We start from the raw sequence: 15,373 nt of genomic DNA on the forward strand, positions 1-15,373 counted from the left end.
CAGCTAAATCTCTTCTCTAAGTCTGCCTAAACAAAAAATAAAAACACAATATTTGGTTCATTTCCAGAACAAAACAAGAAAAATGTCTATTTCCTTTCATAGTCTGATTCTGTAACATAGACATAAAATTCACCGAAAATGTTCAGCACTTGTATATTTTTTTCAAAATTCCAAGTTCATTCAATCTCTTTATAAAACAAATATTAAACTTGTTGAATGACTATGCCTTATCAAAAGAGAAAAATAAAATTTATTTTAAACAAGATTTTACTTGCAGTAAATTTCAAGTTTTTTGCATATCTGCTGACATCTAGCAAATCACTTTCTAACTAGAATGTCAAGTTATAAAATGTAATTCTCAAGAGTCTTTGCAACATAACACATTAATTAAGAGAAGGACCTTGAAGTCAGTCTAATATCTGGGATCAAATACCGGTCCCTTCCTACAGAGACTTTATCTCTTTAATCAGCAACTTTCTCAGCTTTACTATCAGTCATAGTGTGGTTGATTTCATGAGCTCTTGGTAAAAGCAAATTAGAAATATTATTTTAGCATTCAGAATCGGATCTGCCATATAGTAAGTGATCAAAAATTAGTACCTTTTATTGTTAATGCTGTTGTTAATTGTCGATTGCCCTTAGCTTATGCTTTTTAATGTTTTCTCCTAAAGAGTTTCCACTGATGGGAAAGGAGAGCAAATCTTTTCTATGTGGATCTGGAGAGTTAACGTAACCCTTCTCTCCTTAGTTCCATTCACTCACAATCACACCACTTGTGAAGTCTGATGTTATCTTTTACAAAGTATATTAATTGCATCTCCTACATCATTACACATCTTTTTGCATTAATAAATGTCTTCCAACTCACTTACTAAACACATTATTTCATTTCCTTCAAATGCTTAAGTAAGCACGATATTCCAGGACGACAGACCATGCTTATTATGTGTCCTATACCTTTATTCCTAAGGGTTTTCATATGCCTTGTTCGGAAAACTGGAACCTCTATCATAGAGTCCACACTGCATTAAAGCCCCACATCTGCCACATGGCTATCTTGCTGGTCTCATGTTCTGACACTTCTCGTCTCCCATTTAACTTTCCAGCAGTGTCAAATGGCCTGCACATCCCTAATGCTATAATTTTTCTTGCCTCCATGCTGTTCCTGCTGAAAGCATCTGTCAGTTTGAATCTGATCCTGCCCTCTAAAATGAGGTGGCTGTTCTTAATTTGGGAAAATCCCTCCCATTCCCAAATGGTTGTTAACATTTGTTAACATTTAGCTGTAGTTAGACTATATAGAATTATATTATTATAAAATACATAACATAGAATTATAGAATTGGCTATATAGAATTATGAGGAATGAGGAAGGCACATGAGTTTCCTAAAGCTGCTGTAACAAATCACCATAAACTTGATACTTAAAACAACAGCAATGTATGATCTTACAGTTCTGGAGACACAATCTGAACTCTAGGCATCATCAGGACCACGCTGCCTTGGGAGGCTCTAGGGGAGAATCCCACCTTGCGTCTTCCAGCTCTGGTGGTTTCGTGTTCCTTAGCTGTGGCTACATAACTCCATCTTCATATGTCTTTCTTCTTCCCATGTGCCTTTTCTCTGTGTCTTACAAGGATACATATCATTGGATTTGGGGCCCACTTGCATAGTCCAGAGTGATGTCATCTTGATATACTTACTTTACCTACATACGCAGAGACCCCTTTTTCTCCAAACATTCACAGGTTCTGAGGGTTAGGACATGGACACACTGTTTTAAGGTCACAATTTAACCCACCATATGGGAGATGATGAATAGGACTGTTTCAGATAATCTGGTTCTTGAAAGGTTACAGGATATTTTTGATAAATTGCAGACAATGATCCTGAAAAGACATAGATATCACTAAGAATATTCTGTCTTGTCTGATGGCCAGTTACAATAAAATTTTAATATAAAATATTAAAACATTTAAATGTCAGAATAATGGAAATTCACACTGCAAAGGCTTAAAAATAAATATTTGATATAAATTTTAAAGCGCCTGAAAAATATTAACTCAACAAAGAATAATGGTGATGAAATTTGACTTCTGAAGAAGGGATGGTTTTCAAATGTGTATTATCCCTCCCAGGATTGACCCTTACGAGTCATACATTCTGCCATAATTTATCTTCTCTTCATCCCAAGGTGGCATAAAAAAGTCATGAATGTTAATTAGAGGCTGTTCCATCCCCTCAACAGCCACTTTTAGGGCTCAGAAAAGACCCAGCATTCAAAGGACCTGGTGAGCAAGGTGCTGAGTCCTGTGTTTGGACTATCTGAAAACAATCCTCAGCATGGCCTCTTGATTAGATATTCAAATGACAGGAGCAGAGTAGGGAGCAGCACGAAGGGCCTTCACTGAGGGTTTTGTGTTTTCTTTTGTTTTTGGGGTAAGAAAAAAGAGAGATCTCCAAAGAGATCCCAGAATTAGCCTTTGTCCCTACAATTGCAAGTACTTGGGAGACAGACTTCATACTCTAAGTGGGAAAATCATGTTTATTTTGGCTGGACTTACAGTGAGGCAATCACCCCCTTTGGAAAGTCTCAGAAAGTGTTCCAAACAGAACTGGGGTGGGGGGCAGGGAGGGGTTGGGGCAGAAGGAATGAACACAGTTCAAAAAAACAAAGAGAATATTTTAGAATACAGAGCATATATGATGACCACAGGAGGGAAATTGGAAATGAAGCAGCCTAAGTCACCACATTTTATTTAAAAGTCATAACTTTAACTTGCGGAGTCTATATGTATCAGATAAAATTAATCCGCAATACATAAAATAACATGAAGAACCAATGGTGACAGACTGATAGCGAGTGGCAGTAATAAAAGATGTGGTTCTGTTGGGAATAACTGCTCTAATTCCTTCCCAGTCACTGCAGTAGTGAATAAAACAAAAAACTGACTTTCTTACCAGCATCTGAATCTGCTAATTTGCCACATAATTTGGGCCCGATGTTAATTGTCCCAGTAATGACTTTCCTCTATTAACTCTCAGTATAGGCAAGCAAGCATGAGGTATGGAAACATCCTAAGTAATTTCTAAGGGTTTAGGATATTTGGACTGAAATTATACTGCTATTACTGAATTAAAAAGGAAAGACCTCCAGTCAACAGAGAATTATAGATAAAGGTAAAAGAGGTAATAAGGGAGTGAGTGATTTTTCTTTATAGACTTGACTGGTTGACTAGCAGCATGCAATTACGGGACCTGTTTCCAGTTTGTCCTTTGTAAAAATAATTGGTGTGTTCCACATAAGGATCTGTTTTAATAAATGGATCTCCTCACGATGCAGAAGAATGATAGTGTGGCATGGCAGCATAATTTAGCATGGTGAATGCAAGATGTGGACACCATTAGCTGCAGCATTTTGTATAACACATTCTACTTAAGACCACTACTGCTCAGTCTGGATAAGCAGTGCAAAAGGTAAATGGAGTGGCAGCTTGTGGTGTTGTGGGTCCAACTGAGCTAATTAATTAGTCTATACTGCTGCATTAGCAGTGTCTCAGCATAGTGCTGTGGAAATGGGAAGACAGAAAGAGCTAGCTCTTGAAGGAAGCATACATACATCCGGGGAATGAACAACTAAGTGAAGCTCAATGGACAAAAAATATAATTGGGGTTTTCTTAAGAGCAAGTATAAAGGGATCTGTCTATGTCATACTTAGAGCTATTTTGCTAAAATATATACATTTTTTATCCAGGTAATGACATAATTTATTATGAAATACTCAAATAGTGGTAAATCAATTAAAGTAATAAGGGTAATCTCTATTGCAGTGGTTCACAAACTTAGAGGTACACTGGATTCACCTGGGAAACATTAAAACTACAGATAGCCAAATCAAACTGCAGGAATTTTGACCTAATCGGTGTGGGTTGGAGTCTCTCCATGGGGATTTTTTTTAAAAGGTCTTGAGGTAATTCTAATGTATAACCAAGATTGAGAATCACAACTCTATTATATTGTACCAAATGGATTGTATACAACCTTTACTATATGTTAAAATCATGTGGGAAGCTTTAAAAAAAAATGTATTTTGATCAAATTAAGACCTGAGTTTTGGAAGTACTCAAAATTATTATTAATTTATTTTAAAAGACATATAACAGATAACAATATGCACCAAGCACCACACGTAGCACTAAGGAAATAAATGCAAGATTGTTCATTGTTTTCAAGAAATGTAAGTATAATGAAAGTAGTTTATGACTTTATAGAGGGATTTATAATTTCCTAATGGATTGAATATTATTGTAAGCTGAACTCTGCGTCTTGCCCAAGGTTCATTCCCATAGATGTACTTAAGAAACGGGGAAAACTTTTTGAGAGACTATCTTAAAATCAAGTGTTACTTTGACAAATTATAACTCAGAGAAAGGTGGAATGGTAAAGTACAGAGAGAATGGAGTGACTGACACTATTTTGCTCTACAACTTGAGAAAATTATTTGATTTTAGATTTATATATTGGGAAAATAATGTTTCCTCAAACTGTTACACAATCTGCTTATAGACATCAAACTAATTCAATCAAATAAGATAAGGGATATCCAAATGTTTTGAAATAGATCAGATTTATAAAAGTATTTCATGATTAATCTGGAAATGGTGATAAATCAGATCAAAGCTGTGTATTTGATATAAAGAAAAAATTTTCAAACTGATAAAATATCTGTTCTGTTTAATCATGACACCCAGTCATTTCAAAATACTTCCATAACTTTAACATGAACTAAGATTAACATATACCTAATATTAGTTACATAATATCTTTAAATGATTTCCTGATAGTAAGATGGCACAGTAATACCAGCATAATGAAATTACTTTTAATTTAATTAAATTTGATACATTATTATTAAGCCTGTTACAGTTTAGTGGTTACCAGAAGGTAAAGCGGGGGTAGTAGTATAACAGGGTAAGGAGGTCAAAGGAGGTCAAATATATGGTGATGGAATGAGAACTAACTTGGGATGGTGAACACACAACACAATATCTAGATGATGGAATTTTACACTTGAAGCTATATAATTTTACTAACCGATATCACCTGAAAAAAATAATAAAAAAAAAACAGTTATGTGAAATATTTTGCATTAAGAACTAGTAATACAGAAATTAATAAGGTACTATTTCTGCCCTTCAGTTAGCATAGTCTAGTTGTATTGATACAAACACACATATCTCCATTTGTCTATCTATCTATCATTTATCTATATCTCTATCTCTATCTATCTATCTATCTATCTATCTATCTATCTATCTGATGCTAAAATGTGAAAATTCCGAAGGTGATATGAATTAAAGGACTAAGGAACCAGAGGAGATAAAAGTCTTTCTTTTCATAAGTAGGCTACACAGATAAATTCACATTCAAACTGTTTTGAATAATGAGTGGGATTTTTCCAGACAGGAAGAAAAGCCTCCTGCACAGAGAAAACAGCAAGAGAAAATGCAGAGAAGAGTGAAAATGCATCTCTAAGTCACAATCTCCATCTTGAAAATTTCTTCAGTACAGATAATCTATCCTGTGTGGATTCATTCAAACATCTTACAAATGGGCTGCTACTTCCTTGTCATGGATGTTCTATCCTCTGAGAAATTCATTGTTCAAATGTTGAAGTCAGTTTTACATTTTAGCCGAATGCCTTTCTGACTACTGACTAAATATAACATAATATTTTGTAGGTCAAGTGTTTTGGTAACAGCTATCTAATTTGACTTTGAGCTCATCTCTGCCCATCTGGTAAACATTTTGAGCACTCACATGGAATGCTTTGGAAGTGTGAGGGACCAAATATGAATGAAATGCCTTTTCAAATGATAATTTATTAATGTGAACATATAGAAGAAGGCATGTGAGTTTATTGATTTTTGTAAAGGTATAACTACAACTTTTTTACAGATGTGAGTGTATGAACTGCTAAGTTTTGGAGATTTTTTTTTTTACCAGAATTTAGCCAAGAGACTCTGATACATACATAAATCATATGATCAGTCCAATCCAATGTTAAAAATGGTAAAAAAGTATTTTTTTCTTGAATAGAATTCCTGTTTGAGAAAGAGACAGCAGCATTTTCATCAACATATTGCCCCTTAGATTCTTATGAGACTGAAGTTCCACAACCTGCGGATTGTATAGGTTAAAACAAACAAACTAACTAACTAACTAACTAACAAAAAAACAACTTTAGAAAGAGACAAGACAGAATTAAGAAGATAAAAATAAGAAAAGTTTAGCTACAATAATTTAAAAGTACACACACACACACACACACAGACACACACACACACAAACTGCCTGACAATTAAGTTCGCTAACTTGTTGCACTGATGTTGCTAACCTTTTTTGATACCAGAAGGATTATTCCTTATGAATTTCTACCAACTGGACAAACAGTGAACCAAGTTTACTATTTGGAAGTGCTGAAAAGGCTGTGTGAAAAAGTTAGACGACCTGAACTTTTCACCAATTCATGGCTCTTGCATCACAACAATGCGCCAGCTCACATGGCACTGCCTGTGAGGGAGTTTCTAGCCAGTAAACAAAGAACTGTATTGGAACACCCTCCTTACTCACCTGGTCTGGCCCCCAGTGATTTCTTCCTTTACCCAAAGATAAAGGAAATACTGAAAGGAAGACATTTTGATGACATTCAGGACATCAAAGATAATATGACAACAGCTCTGATGGCCATTCCAGAAAGAGTTCCAAAATTGCTTTGAGGGGTGGATTAGGTGCTGGTATCAGTGCATAGCTTCCCAAGGGGAGTACTTCAAAGGTGACCTTAGTGATATTCAACAATGAGGTATGTAGCACTTTTCATAGGATGAATTTGTGAACTTAATTGTCAGACCTTGTTTTTGTGTGTGTGCATGTGCGTGTGTGTGTGTGTGTGTGTAATTTATTGACAATAAAAGTGTAAAATATGGTTAGGAAGTGCTTTTTTCCATGTTACTAGGGAATGAGGAGATCAATCCAATAGGTATCTTTTACAGTTATAAGAAAAAGTAGAAGTGGCAACCATAAAAAATACATCTGTTCAGTAGAAAAAGAAAAAGTTAGCTATGGAGACTTTTATAGGTTACAGGATTTTTCTTTTAATTTGCTTATTTTAATTTAAGAAATACTTGTACATGTCTAAAGAGTTATATAATAAAAATGAACATTTCCTTACTGTGACCTACCATGCTCAGTATCAATCTCCAGTTATAACTTTTTCAATGTGTTTTCATTTTTTTTCTATGGAGCTCCTTTAATTTCTTAGATATTTTGCTTAACCTATTTTTTTCAATGATTTATCCAATCTAGAAATAATATAAAATATTTTACAGTGGTACCTCGGTTTTCTAACGTAATCCATTCTGGAAGGCCATTCAGGTTCTGAAACATTAAAAAACCGAGGCATGGTTTCCCCATAGAAAGTAATGCTAAATGAATTGATCCGTTCCAGACCTTTAAAATCAACCCGTAAAACTGCAAATTTAGCATGAATTTTACTATCTAATGATACCATACATCCATTAAATTTATGGCGTTCGTAGACCGAAGTGTTCATCAACGGAGATGTTCGAAAATCCAGGTATCGCTGTATATGAGAAAGGACTCATTTTCATGGCTCTTTTACTTTTTTCCTCACTTCCATTCATCACTCTCTAGCAGTACATCTTTAAAACTTTATTTCCTTTGTTTTTTCATCACCATTACATTATCATGTGATATACTAATGGTATTCTAGGTCCAGTTCCAGGAGTAGTGGTAGATGAAGGTGTGGTCTATTGCTCAGTGGCTATAACAGAGATTCCTTACCTCCCTGCTTCTGTGCTTGAATGGGCTTTTGTTCTGGGTACCAACTATCCCTTTGTGTCCACATTTCAAGTTGGGGGTTCTTATTCCAACACTTATATAAGTTACCTAATACTGTTCATATCTATCTATCTATCTATCTATCTATCTATCTATCTATCTATCTATCTATCTATCTATCTATCATCTATTTATCTATCTATCTATATTTTTTTTTTCTTTGCTTAACTATCCATTTGGATTTGCATTTGGAACATCATTCATCACTCTGTTAGTTCTTTTTTTTTCTCAGATATAAATAAAAGTAGGTATGTTTTCTCCAAAAAATGTTTTAAAATTAGATATTTTTCATCTCCAGTCTCTCATTTTATTAGTCATTTATCTGACTAAACAGACCTTATTTGACAGAGAAGATCAGCTTTGGCCTTTCAAAAAATGAAGAGAGAAAATTACCAATTGCTCAGCCCTTGTAATAGCTCAGAAGGGATATAATAAATGGAGTCCAGGTAAGAGATTACAAAATAGAGAAGCAAATGACAGAACTTTGAGGATGGGTAGGGGGGATAAGAAAACACAAAGGAAGAGTAAAAGTTCAGTCATAACGAGTGAGAATTAACTAGGGAAATATGGTTCATGAAAACCAAGAATACAGATAATTATAAGGATGAGAAAGAGGTCATAAGCAATAATTCTTAGAATTTTTATATAAGATGCTGGCAGAAATTATAGCATTTAGTGACAAACATATCCTTTGTTACCTAAAATGAAATGTGGGAGCAGGAGTCAGACTGCAAAAGTCATAAGGCATATATTGTATAACAGTAGTATAGGGAATAATTATGGTGTTATAAAAATAATAAATGTGACAGTGTGGTGTGGAGTCAGGCAGAGTCATATTTAATTGCAAGTCTACCATTTATTTATGACATTGGGCAAATCAGTTAACCCTTAACCCTCTAGACCTTAATTAAATTATCAATAAAACTTGAAGTATTAAATCTGCTACAAAGCATAGTTATTATGCTTTTAATAAATAATAATCTCTCCCTTCTTAAATGAACGACTTCAGACTAAGGATTATTGGTGTGTGTTTTTTGTGTGTTGTTTTTGAGAAATTGGAGCATTTTATGACCAGATTGGGGGGAAACTGTGAGAGGACAGATACAGTGAAGAGGGAATGAATTTTAAAAATGAGAAAAAGGAGTGTGGTATTTGAGGGAGTAGGTGGGTGGGTGTGAAATTTAGAATCAGTCCAAGCTAAGCCCATAGCTATATAAAAAATAGTGTTTCCTTAGGTGCAGGGAGAAGCACAACAAATTGGCAAAGACATAGGATATGTCTGAAGTGACAAAAATAAATTTAAGGAGGATCATGTTTAATAACTTCCATCTCAGAGATTTAAGAAATAATGCCAATTTTCAGTATGAAAGGGTGAAGTTAGACCTGGATGAATAAGAATATGGAAAATGTTTGTAGTACATGATGCAGAGGATGGGAATGAACTGGAGCAATAGTGAGGGCAGAACCATTCCCAAGAAACTAGTATAATGTAGTAATAACCTCATTTAAAAAAAAATAACTTTTAGTATTAAGTACTTTTTAGTACTATAGACTCATCTATCTAATGGTACATGCTGTTGCAATAGAAAATATTGGAGTCTTTTATAAATGTTTATTGCTTAAGAACACACTTTGGACATTGATTTGTTGGCTAAGTTCTTAGTTGAACTATGTTTTGAAATTTAACTATTGTGCTAGATATTAAAATGTAACATTTTGATGAAGGATTTGAAAACTGGAGGTTGTTCTTAGAGTTTCGATGGTAAAAAATAAATCTGTTTTTCAAGTTACACATATTTACCAGTAAGTTGTGTGTAGGAAATAGTATTAGGAAGTATAAAATTCAAGGATAATATTTTAGTTATAATATGCTTTTTCAATTGGTGGATCTCTGGAAATTCTAAGTTATCTTTAATTATCACATTAAATATCATAAGTTATACTATTTGCTCATAGGTTTGTCTCTCTCAGATCTTGTTGATAATTAGCACAGCTACAAATGGAAAGAACAAGGGAGCTTTTTGAACTCAGTGTCATATGTATTCAATAAAAAATGGAGAATGGGTTAATGCCTTAAAAATCAGTCCTTATCTCTTTCTCTGCTTGTCTCTTCTTTGTTTTCTTCCTTTATCTCTTACCTTTTTGGATAAATGTATTTCTTCACACTGTTAAACTTTTGTTATTATTGAAGAGGACTGCTCCTAAATAGAAAAAAAAAGTACCAGTGATTACTGGAAATAAAGACCAGCAGGATTTTCGATATGAATCAATCTTTACTTTGTTATGCTTTATTATTATTTTGTATTTTCAAGTTTTCTGTTTTCTTTGTTCCTAAGTCATGGTCTTGCAATAAGAGTTAAAATAAGTTTCTTCAGTTATTGTCATTAAATCGCTTAGAACAAAAAGCATATTTTCAGCTACTTAGCTTTGGAATGTTCATGGTATAGCATTTCCTCAACCAGGTGTATATATAAAAGGAAACAGGTAGTGGAACACTTAGTGCCATTTTACACTTTCTTCTGATTCTTGAACCTTGAGTCATGGAGTAATTCTGCTTCATTAGAGGGGGGACATAAAAAGCAGGTGAATATACCATTTATTACACTGACTTTTTTTTTTTTTTTTTTAATTAGCAGTCTTGAAAAAGGTATTTATCGCTCTGGCATGTTTCTGCTCTATAGCTGTTCCACAGATGTGACCATGCTGAAGCTGGCAGATTCCAAAATATTCTAGAAGCCTTTGAATCCACACATCCTTATTTAGAATATGTGATTTTATAGGATAACAAGATTATAGGATCCAGTTGATAAAGAATCTTGAGGAAGCAGGAATGCTAAATCAGGTTGGAGCTCAAGGTGAATGTGGGGTGACTTCGTCTCAACCCATCTTTGACAGACGCATTCAAGTCAGTGATATTGTAGGTTTTTATGCATTATTTTATACCTGTTTTTATTGTGTTTGTGTCACCAGTAATTATTCTCATTAAACAAATGGCAATTTGATGGACTAAATGGTACATCAGTTTTAATTCCCATTTATTTGCTTATAAATGGCATTGATTGTTATACAGTGTTTATTAGACCAATATATTTCTTTTGTTAATTAGCTGCTTACTCACTTTGGTTATTGTTTTCTTTTTAACAGTTTTCTTATCAAAGTATGTAAGCTTATTATACATGCTAAAGTTGTCAACCCCTCATCCGTATTTTTCCTTGTGATGATTTCTCAAGTGGGTACATTCCAATGATGTAAATTTCAAAGTTATAGTATACGTATTATCAAAACTTTCATTTTGAATTTTTCTATTATTCTGTTAGAATATTTCCCTATAGCACATAAATTTCCTAAACATTATTTAGGCCTTTAAACTTTAATTTTTTGACTCTTTAAAACTCAGTTTTGTTTTCATTAATGTCTTTAAATTGCCCAAGCATAATTTATTGAATAGTTCTTATGCTTCAATACCCGTTCTCATGTTACATGTTTATACGTAGTAAAATCATCTATTTGTTGAGTCTCCTAACTTTTCTTCTAAATATGGATAATTTATATATAGTAACAAATTTACGCATAGTAACAAATTTATATATTGTAAGGAAGTCCTGATAGCTCCAATCTATATCAAATTTTGGAAATATAATTTTATTCTCAGCATTAGTTATCTTTTTCAGTTTCAAGACACGTTGTCTTCTTGCTATTGTGTACTGTTGTGAACGGGGCTGTTCTACTTATTCCCACCTCGCCCCAGGAAGAAACAAATCCTGAGGCTTTCATAAGCCACTGAGAGTGCTGAATTTACCTCTGGGTTTGTAGTTCCTACATTAAGATTTGTATCCTTACTGAAGGAGCTGAAGAGATGGTACGCAAGAAAAAGAGAGTGGTGTGGTAACAAGTACACTGGGTATGCCAAAAGGATACCTGGAATACAGAATTTTGAGATGGTCATTTTCACTTATTAAATTTGCATAGTCCTTTGTCCAAATTCTGTTTGAAACACAATGGTTGGATAAAAATATAACGTGTTATCCTTCTTTCCATTTTTCTCTTTTCCTTTATGTCTTTAATTTATTTAGTATTTCCTAACTTTATTTTTATTTCTACAGGAAGATGACCATACACTATCCAATAATATATGTTGTTTAAGTCATTCCTACAACTGATAAAGCAGTCTAAACAATAATCTGCCTCATAACTTCTCCTCCAGCTGCTACTGACTGCTTCTCTCCATGAAGGGCTCATATCCCCACCACCCACACTATTAAGAATTCCCTTTTATATAAGTACCCTATTAAATTAAATATCCTGGTAATGGGACAGGTCAAATCTGGTGTAACTGACTTTAATCACTTTAATATTCATAACTGGATTTAAAAGAATCTAAGATACACATGCTGGATCTACATGGTTCTCGGATAAGAAAGTGGTTCAAATTATTAATATATTTTAGTACCAGAGAGCAAAAGAAAGATGATCACTATTAAAAGAAAAAAAAGCAATTAAAAATATGTACATCTCCAGGTGAAATTGTATTGAATGATTCATGTGATACATTAAAAACATAAATGTATAACATTAATTTTATAATCGAACATCTATTTTTGTTAGAAATTCCAGGACCTCAAGAGTCACTTCTACCTCCAGGCTGTCAGATCATCCATAAATGAATACAAATTATAACTGTAAATTTTATCTTATAGCTTAGGTCTTTGTTACATTTAAATACGTCTAAAATAATTAAAAGCACACACCACAGGATAGCAGATAAAACACAGTGTAAGTTTCCATACAGTGTCTTTCAATCTGTTAAATAAAATCTGTTTCATTTTCTGGTTGAGGCCATTCTGTGTAAGAAGGGAATAGTTTTAACATGCAGGCTCTGGGTAAGAAAATGTGCATAAATTGGGGATATGTGCGTGTTTATTTATGGCACTGAAAACAGCTAAGTCATCTGGAATGTTTTGCAGCTGTATAAGAAGGTGTGACCCTCATGGCATTTTCTTGCTCGGAAACGGGAGTACATTTGTAACTAATCATACACATTCTAAGAGGTAAAGTTGTTTGTTTCTCATCCTGTCAGTTTGCATTTTTTGGTGAACTCAAAATAGTTTAACTGCGCCTTGAAGCAATAAAACAATTCAAACTTCTAACCTATGATTGAACTCCACAGGGCAAAGAGAAAAGATACGTGGATAACGCAGTTGTGGCAAAAGGAAAACACAGGGCAAGTGAACCAGTGATTCAGTACTCAGCTGTGATGTACAGTTCACAGGAAAACTTGCACCATACTTTAAAGGCTAGGTAGCATTACTGTTCAGCACACTGACACTGCTTATGCAAAGAAACAAAACAAAACACATTTCTTACTGGGCCCAAGTCCTTTCATCTTCTCCAAGTAATTGTAACCATTTTTGCTTGGATCATAGCAGTTAGAAGGAAACACGTCCACACGGTTAGTTCTCAGCAGATCTCTGCTGAAGTCCTCTTTTTACCTTGTGTAATATGTTTCTCAAAGCCCTAATCTGAGCTGAGAAAATTTAATCTCACAAAATCTTCTAATGAGGAATGCATTAGTGTCCTGTTGCTGCTGTAACAAATTACTACAAATCTTGTCACTTATTAATTAATTGTCACAGTTCTGGAAGTCACAAGTATGAAACGGTCTTATTTACTAAAATCAAGGTATTGGCAGGGCTGCATTCCTTCTGGAGGCTCCAGGGAAGAATCTGTTTCTTGCTTTTTTTCAGTTGTTAGAGGCCACTCACGTTGCTTGGCACAGTCCTTTCCCATCTCTAAAACTCGCAAAGGTGGGTCAAATCTCTTTAACCTCTGTTTCTGTTGTTACATCTCCTTCTCTTATTCTGCCTCTCTTGCCTCCTTCTTTCACTCATAAAGACCCTTGAAATTACATTGTGCTCAACAGATAATCCAGAATAATCTCCCTATTTCAAAATTTTTATCAATCACACCTTCTAAGTCTCTTTTGCCAAGGAGAGTGAGTGAGTAAGTAAGTAAGTAATTAAAGTAACATATTCCAAGGTTCTCTGGAGTAGGACATGAACATCTGTGGAGAGGTGAAGTGATTTATCACTCAGTTTTTAATTCTTGAAGCCAGAGTCTGTGTGACCACATACATCACCCATGTATTTTCTATTACGTAATGCTTTATGCCTGAGGTGCTTTCGTCTAATCCTCTGCCAATTCTGTGTCTCTAGATTTTATACATCATCCTTGTGCAACCTTGAGAAGCTCTAGTGTACCTGAAAGCTTACAGTAAAAGGAATAGCTAGGAAAATTCAGAGTCCAGGCATAATGCTACATATGACCAGATATATTTCCTGTGAATTTTGCTGACCACAGCTATAGCATAGAGTGTTCAGAATATCTGATAGATTTATATTAACACTAAAAAATGCTGACCCTTTTTCTATGGAATACATTTCTCATGGGCAAGAAAAAAATGATATAAATAAAAAATAATATGAGTTAGTTTGATATTTGGCTTTAATCTGTTGAAATAGGTAGTGTTTTTTAACTCTAAGGGTAAACAAAAAAAATTGAATGTGGAAGACATTAGATTGCATAAACACAAATTAATAATTATATCTCTCATTTCTTGGTTTCCTGATATGGTTAAAATTAACATTGAATTTATAATATAGGAGCTATTCTTATTCTGCCAAATCAGGGAATCATAAAATTCCTCTGTTTATGTCAAGAACATAAAATACAATTATAGTGCCACATAATACTCATCTTGAACTATAAGAATTACCAAGAGTAAAATATGATCAAGAAAATGAAAGATCTATGTCTCCTAGCTAAAATGTGGGTTTCTATGATACCTAATAAATTTTCAAAAATATCACGATGAATTCTAAACTTGACCTCCCATTTATTGAGACTGTTAAAGTACTATGCAAAATGTAAGGGCAATACACTTTTCATGGAAGTGCTGGAATGTCCTTTGCTCAAGCTATTACTAGGGATGAATACATCTGAAGAAATAAATGAAGTATTTAGGAAATTTTTTTGCTCTATACTGAAACATATTTTTTAAACTTACAAGGCCTAAAAATTGTGTATTAAAGAACGAATTATAGTTTTTATGCATCACTTTGTACATCTTTATTATACTGGAACTAGAAACAGTTTCCAAATTCAAGGGGAATATCACACCTATAACGGTTAAGATAAATAATGTGGCCACGTTAAGAAATAAGATGGCTAGAATTTTAACAGGTGATGATGTTTTAGGATAGATTCAAAGAATCTAATTAAACAAAGGTCTACCTATACTTAATCAATATGAACTGCTTTGGTTTCATTCATCCTTAGTTGTAAGTTATGGTGTTGAAACATTTAAAGAGGAAAAAACAACAACAACAACAACAACAAAACTGGCATGGTACATGAATCCCAATCTTATACTAGGATGTACAACATTACTTCCTC

This window comes from Rhinolophus sinicus, linkage group LG01 (genome assembly GCF_036562045.2).
Source record: "Rhinolophus sinicus isolate RSC01 linkage group LG01, ASM3656204v1, whole genome shotgun sequence".
NCBI lineage: Eukaryota > Metazoa > Chordata > Mammalia > Chiroptera > Rhinolophidae > Rhinolophus > Rhinolophus sinicus.